Below are 14,077 nucleotides of genomic sequence, written 5' to 3' on the forward strand. Positions count from 1 at the left end.
GGGGGAGGTCGACTTGTTGTGTTGGGCACCATAAGAAAGTAGCTTCAGACTGCTTCCACTGCGTTGGTAACTCTAAACTTGGCACAGCATGGGACGTATACGTAATGTGTAGCTATACTTTTCGTTTTCTTTTTTTGTAGCATACTTTTGTGCAACATTTAAATTCATATAAAATAGCAAGTAAACCTAAAAAACACAAGAAAAAGAAGAAAAGTTTAGCTAAATTATTGATTGTCTGCCATGGGGCCATGGGGAAAACTGTACGAACGCAAGGAAAATTACCAAATTGTAGGAGAAAATTCATTTCGTTTCATTTTATCCTTAAATTGTCAAATTAACTTGAAAGTATATTAAGGTTTTCCTAATTAAACTAATGGCATAACAGGTTCTTCGGAGTTCTCAATAAAATCTTTTCCCTAATTGTGAAATTAAATAAAATCCAAAATGAATCAAATTAAAGGGTGTTCATTTGATTTTAATCTACATATACAAATGCAATTTTAAGCTGGACATGTCTTTGCCTAATTAGCTATGAACTGATTTTGAGTTAGTGTGTGTGTGTGTGTGTATCTGTACATGTCTTCATTAGAATGCAGTTGTTTGCCAACTACTCCAGAGCTGCTTTCGAGCTCATCATCATTAAGATGACCCATTTCTTTATGCTCATTAGTGAATTCTTGTGTTTTTCCATTCATGTTCTCCATGTTGTTACTTTGATTTTTGCATCTTCTACTTCGTTTGTTTGCCTATTCTTCTTTGTTGCTGTTGTCACAATTAGCCCACAGCTTAGCCAAGCAGATGAAAGCATTGAATAACCTTCTCAGCATCTCAACATCTGCCCAACTGCCATAGAAGCGACATGTTCGCGCATAAATCAGTATCACAGCAGTTACAGTAACTGACTAACCTGATGCTGTAGGGCTGCATAATGAATACATACCTAAGGGGCTTAGGGTCCCCCCCCCCCCCTCATTCTGAACCTTCCAGCTGCAACCTGACACAGTCGATAAGCAAAATTCTATATGAGCACAGACATTTATAGTCAAACTCTGTGCGTGTGTGCGTGTGTGTGCGTGTGTGTGAGAGGACTGTGGTGCATGATAATGAATGAGAAGCTTCTGTCATGGATTATGCATGGATTCAAGTGCATTTTGATTGATTGAAGTTGAAGCTGCAGTTAGAGCACCAAAGAGTCGATTGGGGAATCGGCTTAGGCCCAGAAGTGAAGTGTCTACGCACTCGGTAACTCGGACTTGAACGAGTTGAAATTGTGGTAATTTCGAAGTGATTTCAATTCAATTGTTAAATCAATCACAGACAATGTTTATCACAGACATACTTCTCAACTAAGATATATATAATTCCAACTCAAAGACGAGAATTTTTATGCGAACTGCCAGTTAATTGATTTTTGCATTTTTAACTAGTTTACGTGATTAACTAAACTCTTGTCTAACTAATTTTAAATTAGTTTCAGTTTGAAAACGACTCTAATGAGCCATCTTTCTCTTCCTCTTCTTCTCTTATTTTTATTTAATTTTGTTGTTTCTTGTTGTTGACCCTGATGCTGGCTTTGTGTCTATCTGCATTATGCATTTCCACATGCAGTTTACGAGTTTATAATTTTCAAAAAACAAAAAAAAAAACAAAAGTTTTGTTGTCGCTGTTGTTAATTCCTCCCGCTCCGCACCACCGCCAAAAAAAAAAACCCGCAGAAATCCTTGCCTACTTTTGAGAGCATGCCACTTGCAACAACGACAACAACAGCAGCAACAACAACAACATTATTGTCGACAAGCATTGACATTAATTAAAACCCAACGTTGCATGTGGCAAGCGAGTTGTGTGTGTGTGTGTGTGTCTTTGTGTGTGTGTGTGTGTGTGTGTGCGCGCGTGAGCTATCCCTCTGCTAAGCCCCGTCATAGAGGACCTCGTGGCAACGTTGTCGGTTGCTTCAGTTAAGCATTACACTTTAATTACTTTGCTAAAATCCATGCTTGTCTGCAGTGCCACAAAAAACACAAACAACAACAACAACAAAAAAGAAGAAAAACCAAATGAAACTAGTGTGTTTGTATGCGTGTGTGTGTGTGTGTGTGTGTGCGTTTGGTAGTAGTATGTGAATAGGCTTTAAAGTTGCATTCTAAATGTGCTCCATGGAAACTAAAATTTGAAAGCAAGTTCTTTTAATATGCACAGACACATCAAATGATTAATTGAAAAAACTTGTCTAGTCTCAAAATTTCTTGTCATTCTACTTCTAATTATTCTTAATTAAATTATCGTGATTAAGTTTATAACATTGTCAACTCATCAGGATCGGCAAAATCAATAATGAGAAAAAAGAAGCTGCAAAAAGAAATCATCTTTCAAACACTCGGTAGATGAGTTGTCTAAGTGGCCCAGTCATTGAGTCAACTGAACAACGAAGATCCGGGTTCGAATCCCAGGCTAGTGTATGGATGTAGTTTTCGTCTAAGCCGAAGGCCTTAGTTGCCAGTGCTTGTAAAATATAGTTAGGTTGATAGTTTATAACTATATTCCTATACTTTAATAATAATAATAATAAATTTATTAATTAAGACGGACAAAAAATCGAAACATATCTAACTCATAGATAACTCAAGATTTTAAGATCAATCACGGGGACAACATTCAAAATGATCTAAATATACCTAGCGTAAAATCTGAAATAAGTTGTTGACTACTAAAGTATTCTGCGAAACTGGATGCACACCCAAATGTTCTTGCCAATTCGCCTACGCGAACTAATAATAGAACTCGTCTTAAAAGAAATGACAGACCAACCCAATAACAAGTGATTAGGGCCGCCTGCAATATCCCCAGGATTTATCTTAAGTACTAGACTAAGAAAAATATCTCAAACTTGTTGTTAGGCTCTAATTTAAGAGTAGATTCAACAAATATATATTAAACGTTAAAAAAAAAAAAAATTTAACTCATAAATAAGCTGCATAAATATAGGAAACAAAGGTTAATTAGATGTTTCATTACTTTTGAATGATCAATTTGGTAATGCTTATTCCCTTTCTAAAACAATTTATCTACACATATATAGCAAATCGACTTGATATTGCAAATCATGGCTTAGTTAGTAGTTCTTTGATTGGAATGTAGTAAGTTTAGTCTGCTACTTCAGTTTCGAGTCTTCATTTGATAAGGACAAAATCTTTCGAATCGTTTTCTTAATGGAAGAAGGTCTTAGCTCTTAATAGTTAAAATCGTTATCAATGAAGTTTAGTCTATATTGATATCGAAAGAATACTAAAGAGATTACTCTCATGGTTTAATTTGTTCTCAAAAAAGCCATGGGACTAACTAAAACATTCTCCTACATATATTTAACTACAGCAATTCAAATTAATGATGTAAAGTATCTAAAGATCGGTAGATTGAAGTTGGAACATTCTCTAATACAGATCAGATTTATATATATATTTCCATACCCTTAAAGGCAAACCAATTTCGCCATAACTGTGTAGGAGAGGAACAGATAGAGACAGAGACAGAAAGAGCTGCCATCTCACGTCTCTCTATTGAAGTCACTCATTTTCCTTTTCTTTTTTAGTTTTTTTTTGTCGTTCTGTTGCTCTTGATTATTATAATTAAACAATTTACTTTCAAGTGTCGGCCTCCCTGCCATTTGTTGCACTTTGCAATCTTTTGGCCCGAGTGGCAGGAATTGCAAGTCAAATGCATTGTTCGTGTTAGTTGTTGTTGTTGTTGTTGGTGCTACTGCTGCTGCTGTTTCCTGTTCTTTGTTGCAGCATTTCTTAAATGTAAATTACGCGCTTTGTTGACTTTGCCCTGTGGCAGCAACAGCAGCAACAGCAGCAGCAGCAGCAAAGGAAGAAGCTGCACTTATACATTGTACATTGCTGTTGCTTGCTCTTCGTGATGATGTTGTTGTTATTTCAGCTTCTTTTATGGGCCTGTAATTGTGGCCAGAGCCCCGTTGTGTTGCCTCCCCCTCCTTTCCATTCTCATTCGCCATCTCTCTACTTTGCTCTTACCCCTCCCCCCAAGTTGGAGAGTGCGTGTTGTCAAAATATTAGCCCCCTCTCAGACCCGCAACCTTCGTCCCTCTGCCCTTATTGCCCACTGTTCCTGCCTGTCTTGTCTGGCTCCTCTACACAAAATTTCTCTTCCTTCTACTTGTACATGTTGTCAGGTTGGACAACGTCTCTGTTTGTTGGCCAAGTGAAATTTGTTTGACGTCGCTTTTGGCCTCTTGATTATGTACTGCAGAGTGTGTCTCCATGTGTGTGTGTGTGTGTGTGTGTGTGTGTGTGTTTGTGTTTGTGTATGACCTTGCTGAAGCCCTTCTCTCTGGTTTTTGTTTCAGTTTCTCAATTGATTTTCGTGTGTTTGGGCCACGTGGAGGGTAAAATTAAAATGTTTGAATTGAATTTCAGCTAAACTACTTCCTCTTACTTTTGTATAAAAAACCTTTCAAAACTGACAAAGGCTAAAAACTAATACATTAATCAGTTTAAACTTGTGCAAGGACATTTAGAAATTTATGTAACTTTGCTTATCTTTTTTTCTGTTAGTTTAATTAAGTTAAAGCAATTCGTTGATTCGTTCTCGGTGGACTCTGTCGATTTTAATTATTTTATTCGAATGAAAAAATGTGAAATCATTCAGATGAAAATCCACTTGACGACTACCTCGAACCAATGATATTTAGTTCCTCAGGTTGGATAACCTTGTGACACATTGGCCTTCAAGTCGTCTCTCTGATGGCTAGATATCTGTCCCATTCTATAAACTACTGTGTGTGTGTATTCTGTTTGCTTTTACTGTTATCATTTGATACTATAGCAAATATATATACTGATATTTTTGCGCCGCCTCCGCTACACTCAAGTCTGTTTCCTGTTACCCTCGAACGTCTCTGAAACTAGTATTGCCTAGTTTCCGGCACGTTTGCCCGGACAATTTTCCCATTTTTGCCTTCTGCTCTTTTGCTTTTAATTTGTTTTAATGAACTTTCATGCTATTTCATTGGGAAGGGAATGCTGGCGGGGGGGTTGGGGCTTGGGCTTGAGTTCGGGTTTGCTCAGTTGCAATATGCTTGCTCACTTGTATAATTACAGGCGCCATTGCATGCCCCCCCCCCCCCCCCCCCCCAACCGACCCAACGACCCTCTCTCGACCCCTGCCATTTCGTTGTCGTCATGCTACGGCTTCTCCCTCTCCCTCTCTCTCTCTCTCTCTCTGGCACATTTTCTGCCTGCCTTCTCGCTTTCTCTCATTTCTTTTTAGTCTTAGCTTGAAGTGCGTGGCTTTCATTAATTTTAATGAGTTTTAAAAGTTGTTACCATTTTGTTTTTTCTTTTTTTTTTTTTTTGTGTTTTGTGGCACACTGCACTCGCATTTCTTGCCACCGCCAACTCTTCACTTCACTTCACTTCACTTCACTTCACCCCTCACCTCTGGCAAAGACAGCCAGACATTTCTGTCTTTTTTTTTTGTTTTATTTAATTTTATTTCATTGCATTTATTTACTTTATTTCCCTCGACTCTTTTGCATACAATGACATTTTGCTCTTAACCATTTGCTGTGGCAAATGTTGCTGATGTTGCTGGCATTGCAATATTCATTGAATGACATTTAACTGCAAACAGTTGATTCTGTCGTCTGATTGAGCCACAGCTGTGCGTAATGCAATCAGGCAATCAAAAACATATAGATCATATATCCCTTCTCTGCTTCTCCTTCGAACCATGTCTTAATGCCTAGACCATAGACAATCTTTAGCTCTTAAATCTCAACCAAAATACAAAATTTATACCACATTTTCACATACTCTTTTGGAAGACCAAAGCCGAAAAGAGCACTAAATACCATTGTGGGATCAATTGGGATGACGAATTAATCAGGTGGCTAAGTCTAAAAGGCATCCCATATTTTGACCGATCCGATAGAGAAAGAGAGAGATATATCAGAGCGATAAACTAAAATTCTTCTCAATAACTTATGAAATACTAAATCTTTCAACATAGTCAGCTTTTTGTTAGCAGAGTTGTTGGCCTAAGAGGAGGAGGAGGAGGAGGAGGAGGAGGAGGAGGAGGAGGAGGAGGAGAAAGGAAGAATCGGAAGAAATGCTGCAAGGAGCAAATGAGATTATCTTAAAGCCCCATTGTCGCTGATTCAATTGTCAGACTTTGGTCTCCATCTAGAGCAATTCCTCTGGCCCCCACCCCCCCCCTGTAAATGCCCTTTAGCCATTAGTCTCGGCAAATATCAACAAGAGCAAAATGAAAATCAAAACCAAAGTCAAACATTTGCCAAACTGTCGTGTTACTTAGTCGAAGTGACTTTACTTCACTTCACTTCACTTTGGTCCACAACCCACATCACTTTTATACAATTTGGTTTGGTTCGTTTTTCTAATTTTGCATTCGTCCATATGAAACATTAAGTCCTGTCAGTCAGTCAGTCAGTCAGTCAGCCCATTCGACTTCTATTTTCTTGCTCTGCCTCTCACTCTCCGTCTCTATGTCTCTATTTCTGTCTTCTATCTCTTCTCTGGTTTTTGTTTATTTGTGTCCTACCAAACGAGGCCTTCTTTTGTTAGGACTTCTTCTCCGTCTATCCATCCTATGTATGTAAGTGTGTGTCTGTGTGTGTGTGTGTGCCTTTTGTCTAACTGCTTGTGGCATTTTCGCAATTTGATTTATGTGTTTCATAACATTCATTAAGATATAATCATAACACATAGAAAGCACACACACACATGGACACAAATGGCATAAGTGGAGCAGAGGAGGGCCAAATGGGCAACCAACCTCCTCATGTTACACACACATGCATGTCAGTGTGTGTGTGTGTGTGTGTGTGTGTGTTCGTGTAGGGATATGTTAGTTTTTTTGTTTTGTTTTTTTCTACGTCTCCTTTTTTGGGTTCTCTGCTGCCATTTGCAGAGAATGAATATCAAGGAATAAACTCATAATGAAGGTAAAAATTGGGTGCGAAATATCATTTTCATAGCCATATATTATAGTTATATAGAAATATTCTTTCACTTACCAAATTGTTTATGAGTTAGTTCAAATTTCAAAAAAATGATGTTTAATATATATTTTGCCCTTCCCTTTCAAAGAGTCAGCTAACTGATTCGCCATTGGCTAAAATTATGTGTATATACATATGAAAGACCATGAAGCCATTTCTCTATATGATAAACATATATTTTGTTGTTTTATTTTCATTTTAATTTCCGGACTCTTCGCTTACCCAGGATGGGCCTGGCTTCCCCTTTCACAGCTTTCACCTGTCTCTCTGCTCTACTCCAACCAACCGACCGACCGACCATATGTGAAAATAATTTGAAATGTTGCCATGTTAGCCAAAATGTTGATTAAGTTGGTAACAAAAATAATAAATAAATATATAATAATTCTATATAAATAAGAATGTGAATGAGTGTGTATTCTCTCTCTCTCTCTCTCTCTCTGTGTGTGTGTGTGTGTGTGTGTGTGTGTTTAGATTTCCATTTTGATAGCAATTTTAAGTTGTTTAACATTTTTCCTAACGACCGTTTATTTATTTCAATTTGCATTTGAATTTTAGTGTTCAGTCGTTTGCTCGTTTTTATATTAGTTTAAGTTTTAGTTGTTTTAGTTGTTTTGTTGTTGCTGTTGATGATAATCCTTTTACGCTTGAATTTGTTAAACAAATTCGTAACGTTCTTGCATAATGACGAGGGCAGGTCGACTGCTTACATATATTTCTTGAATCTCATCTAGTAACTAAGTTAATTGTTAAGAAAATACTTTTCAATCAACTCACTGCCAAGAAGAATTTGTAAGCAAGTAAGTAAGGAATAAGTAAGCTTGGCAATTTAATTGCTTTTTGGCATTTATTTGAATATAATTAAATAAATAATTGAAAACAAATCTCTCATATTCGTTCTCTTTTCTTGTGTCTTTCCAGGTGAGTTGCTTGAAAGCATTTGCAATAATGTTCTGTGGTATCTTTGGGGTAAGATTCAATTTACAGATAAATGTTTACAAATGTTAAAATCTTTCTATTCTACCAACAATTGTTTGCCACTTTAAAAATGTTCATCATATGTTCAATGTCTTTGTTGCTCTGTCTCTCAGACATATTGTGTATTCCAAGGCATTTGTTCTACGTAAGCTGATTCAGTTCCTTCAACTGCTTCGTCGTCGTCGTCGTCCTATCCATTTCCTCGCGAATTTCTCGAAAATTGCAATGAAGGTCCCTTTTGTATGTTGCTTTGTTGCCTTTTTCCAGGCCAAAAATTTATGTGCTCTGCCTCTGCCTCAGCCTCTGCCTCTGCCTCAGCCTTTTCCTTTGTTGGCTGTCCTGCTTTTGCTCCCTTTTCATAGTCATGTCACTGCAGAAGTAAAACCAATATTATTTCAGTATTCTCACTCGCTGTCTCTCTCTCTCTCTCTGACTCTTTCTACATATCAGCCTTTTCCCTTTGCTGCACTTTGTCTTTGAGTATATTTTCGTTACCCGCTTCGCTTTACTCGATTTTTCGGTCAGTGGCAATTGGCCTCCGCCATCGTCGCCATCGTCGTCGTCGTCGTCGTCGTCGTCGCTGTCCGGAAGTGAATGGCAGCCCCCTTCTGTGCTGTTTTCCCCTTTCGTCGTATAATTTTCCGGCTGTTTTCACGTAGCAGGAAGCTCGTGAATTTCGCGTATTTTGTAGACAGAAGGGGGAACCCAAAAAAAAAAGCACAGAAGGACACAGAGGTCGCAGAGGAAGTGATGAAAATGAATGTTGTATTTCTTTCTATTTTATTTTCAGTTTGTTTTTTTTTTTTTTTCTACTTTTCTTTGTCAATTTGCTGCTCGCTTTTCTGGGCTAATTTCTGCTCTAGTTGCAAGGAGGGAGTGTATATGGTGGCTTATTAAATATAATTGACATGGCTAACAGAAATGAGTGGGGGGGGGGAAGCGAAACCACAACGAGTTAATTAAGTGGGCGATGGGAAAAAAAGCAAACATTTTCGAGACTTAAGCTAGAAAATGCAACGTACATAAAGTTTTTTACTGTGGCAGCTGATTGCGTGGGAATAGAAATAGAAATTGCATGCCCCACCCCCCTCCCCACCCCACATTCAACCCCTCTTCAATTCCTTCGCTTAGTTTTGTGAAGAAGCTTTAGTTGTCTTGACCAAAAAATGCATTTGCACAATTGCACGAGCAGGATATACACTATAAATACACACACACACACACATATATATATATATACTTATTTATATGGGTGTTTGTGGGTCGGAGTGTCTATCTCTATGTGGCAACCGCATGGCAAGCGCAGTCATTGCGGCTACAGCGGTTAGTGTGGTTTTTGGCAGCCGCAAGGCACCAGCAGTTGCAACAGCAGCAGCATCAACGGCAATGCCAAACTGCTTTTGGTCGTCGCCTTTAGCCAATGCCTGACGCTGAATTGATAAGGCCAAAAAACACCAGCCAAACCTCAATATTCACAGAAAGCATTTGATGAACACAAGCCACTAAGAATTTTGAAGCAATTGTAGTTGATTCTAATGAAAAACCCATTTAGATCAATTAAGTTGAGAAACTTTTGCAATATACTAATTTATTTCACTTTTATCGAAAGTAAAACCAATTGAAATTAAATGAATACTAAACTCTAATGAACCGTAAACTCTAAACAACGTACTTTATTATAGTCTATATAGAGTTATTCTAGGGTATAGCCAAAAGCAGACTTTAACCAAACTAAAGTGAATTATTGAGTGAAAAACCTAACCTTACCTAATCCCAAGCTAAGCAAATTTATTTCTTTCACTCCCATTTTCTTTTTTGTTTTCTTTTTTGCCCTTTTCTAAGATAACTCTCGAAATTCTCTCCCTTAGGGCAGCTGCCGAGTCTCACACATAAACAGTAAGCGAAGGCGCCATTACTTCAGTTCCCTATTCCCTATTCTCTCTGTCTCTCTCTCTCTGTCTCTCCCTCTCTGTCTTGTCTTACTCGCCCAATTCGCCTATACAGTTTCGGCAAAAAGTTTTTGCGTATGGCATTTTTATGTTTTGGAATTGTTGTTGCTTTTGTTTTTCTGATGCTTCTGCTGCTGGTGTTGTTACTGGTGTTTCTTCTTTCTCAGTATGTTGTTTCATTAGATCATTTGAAATTCTATGCCAAGCAGGCGGCGCTCGTTTTTGCTTATTTGCATACAAGTAGCACCAAGCGCCAAGCGCCATCACCAGCAGAAGGAAAGAAAAGTAGCAGCAGCAGTAGGGAGCAGAAGGAGTAACATATACATGCATATCTAAACAGTTAGATGTGAGTTGCAAGGATGATGGAAGAAAGAGGCCAACTGGAGCGATATACATACATATGTATGTATGTATGTATGTGGGAGGGGTATCCAAGTGTGGCATGTGGAAATTGAAACAAACTCAAACAATGCAGCAAACTTTTTCATACACATGCCACACACACACACACACACATGCCGTGCTCTGTAAGTTATTAAGGCGCAAATGGCCGACATTTGCTTCAAGTTCTAGCCGTAGAATATTGCCCTGAAAAGTAGGCAATGAAATTTCACCAGCCACACAAATCTCTCTCTAAAAAAAAAAAAAACTAGAAATGCATTTCTGTGTTTTCTTGTTGTTTAGCTCACGTTTAAAGTGCTTAAAACCCATAACTCTCCTACAGCTACCCCCCCAACCCCCGTTCCCAGCAGTGTGTTAAAACTTTTAACCCATGCGGCACGTTTAAACAATTGCAAAACTTTTCCATACTATTACTATATAGAAATGTACTAGTTTCATTGGATTGTTTTTAGTCCACCCTCTTGTTATTTTTTTGACGTATTTTGCAGGCCATGCATTTTTGACAAATCCCCAGAGAGAGAGAGAGAGAGAGAGAGAGAGAGAGATGCATAAATCACAATGTCCACAGCAATTTTACTCCGCCTTATTTAACGCACAGCACAGGGGCAAACAATTCTCTCGCTAATTGAATGGAATGCTTAGAAATGTGCACCTCACATAATTTGTTATTATTGCCCACTTGACTCTCTCTCTCTCCCTCTCCCTCTCTCTTGCTCTGGCTCTGTGGCTTCATTTCATAAATTATAAATCATTAGAAGGAAAGCCAATTAAATGGCAAATAAGTCACTAAAGTCAACCAATTGCTCCTCTACTCTAACGTCTAACGTTGTTGATCATGCATTTGTAGTTATGACGGGCAATTATTTGTTAGTAATACGTTTTTCGTTTTGCCGTCTTTTTTTTTTTTTATCCTTCTTCGTTATTTCTTTTATTCTTTCACATTAATTATATCGTATCGTTTAAATGTGTGTGTGGGTGTGTGCTACAGTTTTATAGGCATTGCCAAATGACCGCCATTTTGGACACTGTTATCGTTGAAAACGGCAGCATGAGCATTCGTTTTTATTTGCTACGGGGACCAAATCGTAAAAACTAACCCACCCACAAGTGGCCGAGAGGCAAATTAGATAGATGGAGGACCACTTGGATGAGGACGATGCTACTTAAATATGCTCAAAGTTTGCCCAATCTTAGCGAATACTAAACGAAATGTGTCAAACCAATTTTTGAGCATAAAACAGACGAAATTATCATTTTTTATTATTATATTTACCTGTGTGAGTGGCACTAAAAAATATTAAAGACTATGAAGATTTAACCTCTCTTAACATTCTAGATTACTCATAATTTCCACTTGGTTATTTTCAAAACGTTTTCAAAAAGTTATTTCTAAGTTTTATCAATAGTTTGACATCAATATTAAAAAAAAAAAAAAAACAGCACACAGTTTTGTTATTAGAAATTCATCAATATAATATTTAAACAATTTAAATACAATTGTTTTTTTTTTTTTTAAATGGAAATATTTTGATGATTTATTTTTGTGTTGTTTCTTTTTTTATGTAGACGACTTTATGAAATGATTTGCACTTTGACTGGTATAATTTAGTCATGCATTGTTGGCATTTGCATTTCCTTTTCTTTTTTTGTTGTTGTTGTTTTGTTTTCTTTACTTTTCTTTTACTTTTCTTTCCGCTTTCTTTACTTTCGTCCTTAAGGTCCTTTTTGCTTGCCCTTCGTTTCGTTGGGTTTCCTTCTTCCAACTTGTTATTGGCAGCATGATTATGCCAGAAGCAACAACAAAAGACAAATAAAAAATTTTTCGCTCTGCTGCTCGTTTTGCGTTTGGCATTTGTCAAAATGGCAGTCGAGACTCGGCGATGCTCGGTTTATGTGTGTGTGTGTGTGTGTGCGGTTAATGGTGTGGGTGGAATTGGTGGGTGGTTTTTGTCACGCAAAGGCTTGAGCAGCAAATGACTATGTCGTTGTCGTTGTCGTTGTCGTTGTCGTCGTCATAGTCATCCTTGTCCTGGTCGTTGCCTGGTGTACAAACGAGTTTTGCATTAAAATTTACAACAAACGCAAAACGCACACAAAATGGAGACATCAACCTGAATATATGACTCTGACTGGGACTGTATCTCTCTCTCTCTCTCTCTCTCTCTTTTTGTGTCTAGGTGTGCGTGTTGTTGGGACAGGTGAATAAACCCTTGGCTTCTGGCTTCTGGCTGTTGGCAGTCACAGTTACGCCACCTAGTTCCACCTAGTTAGTGCTTCGATTTGTTAGGGCATAAAAGATATACAAATACTTGCACACATTTGCTGTAATATGTCCTTCAATACATGTAAAACGTACGATTTTATATAAGTAGCTTTACATTCTTTTTGTATCATTTATTCCCTTTTTTTTTGCCATCGCCAATTAAACGGAAAAAAAACGATAACGGAAACAGCAAACAGAATAAACGAAATGGCATCCACAAAAGTATGCTACACTCCAAAGAGACTAAATCAACAGATTGTTCCAGAAGCCAGGCCACAGCCTGGACTACATACATACCTATATATATATATATACATATATAGGAGTAGGCAATGTGCGGGAGGACTGAAACTTGTGTAATGTCTGACCATGTGCGTGCCTGGATAGCCACAATCATTTGTGTTCCTTGCAGCTGTAAATGATTTAACCAATTTCAATTCAAATGAAAATCAAGCAAAGCCCTTCATCTTTTGGTCTATGAAGACTCAAATTGAAATTTTGACCAATTTTATTGTAATTAGACATATATTTGTGAAATGTCAACTAGAACTGCAAAACTAACTTCAACTGGGAGACAAAAACTTTAAATAGCTTTTACAAGATTTTAAAAATATTTTGTTCCCAAAGTCAAAAGATTTTATCTCGTAGTTTTTCGAATTGTTTGCATACTTTTGGGTGGTTGCCTTTGTGTAATGCATAATTCTTTTGTATGTATGTGTCTGCAGAACTTGCAAGAGTATTGAATGCCTTTATATTTGGGGCTACACAAAAATCGATGGGCACTTAGTGTGCTCTCAATAAAGAAAGTTTGTGGGTGGGAGCCAAATCGTAAACAAAATCGACTTGTTGGCCACCTTATGACCTTTGTCTCATATATATTGGTTGGCCTCCCCCCCCCCAAAATCTAACTAACCATTTGTTCTTCCTGTCTCTAATTCTCTCTCTCTCTCTCTCTCTCTCGTTATCTCTAACTCACGCTGCGTATCTGGTCTGCTTCTTCTTCATTCCTTTTTTTCTCTGTATGTATGTGTGTGTTCTTTCGTGGGGAGGTTGAATGTTTAGTGGCATTTCTGGACTGCGCCAGTTGGCTGGACTCTGTCTCTTTCCCGTTTGCCCCTCTCTCTCTCTCTCTGTCTCTCATTCTAGGTATGTATGTGTGTGTGTGTGTTTGTCATGTCCAGGGTCATAAATCATTTATTTGAAAATTGCTATTGTATTGCGGTTTAATAGCATGTGATGATCATCATCATCATCATCAACAGCAACAGCAACAGCCACACAAAAGTCTACCTCATATAACGGCTGACGGTGTGGCATAGTAAGTGTGGCACAGCCCAATGGTTCGTCACACGTTTCATGGCATATTCATAGCCAACTGTCTCGCCGTTTGCATCGTTACATTTAATATCCCAAATCGCAATGCATAATGGTAGAATGGCAGCG

The sequence above is a fragment of the Drosophila willistoni genome, assembly GCF_018902025.1.
Source record: "Drosophila willistoni isolate 14030-0811.24 chromosome XL unlocalized genomic scaffold, UCI_dwil_1.1 Seg141, whole genome shotgun sequence".
Lineage (NCBI taxonomy): Eukaryota > Metazoa > Arthropoda > Insecta > Diptera > Drosophilidae > Drosophila > Drosophila willistoni.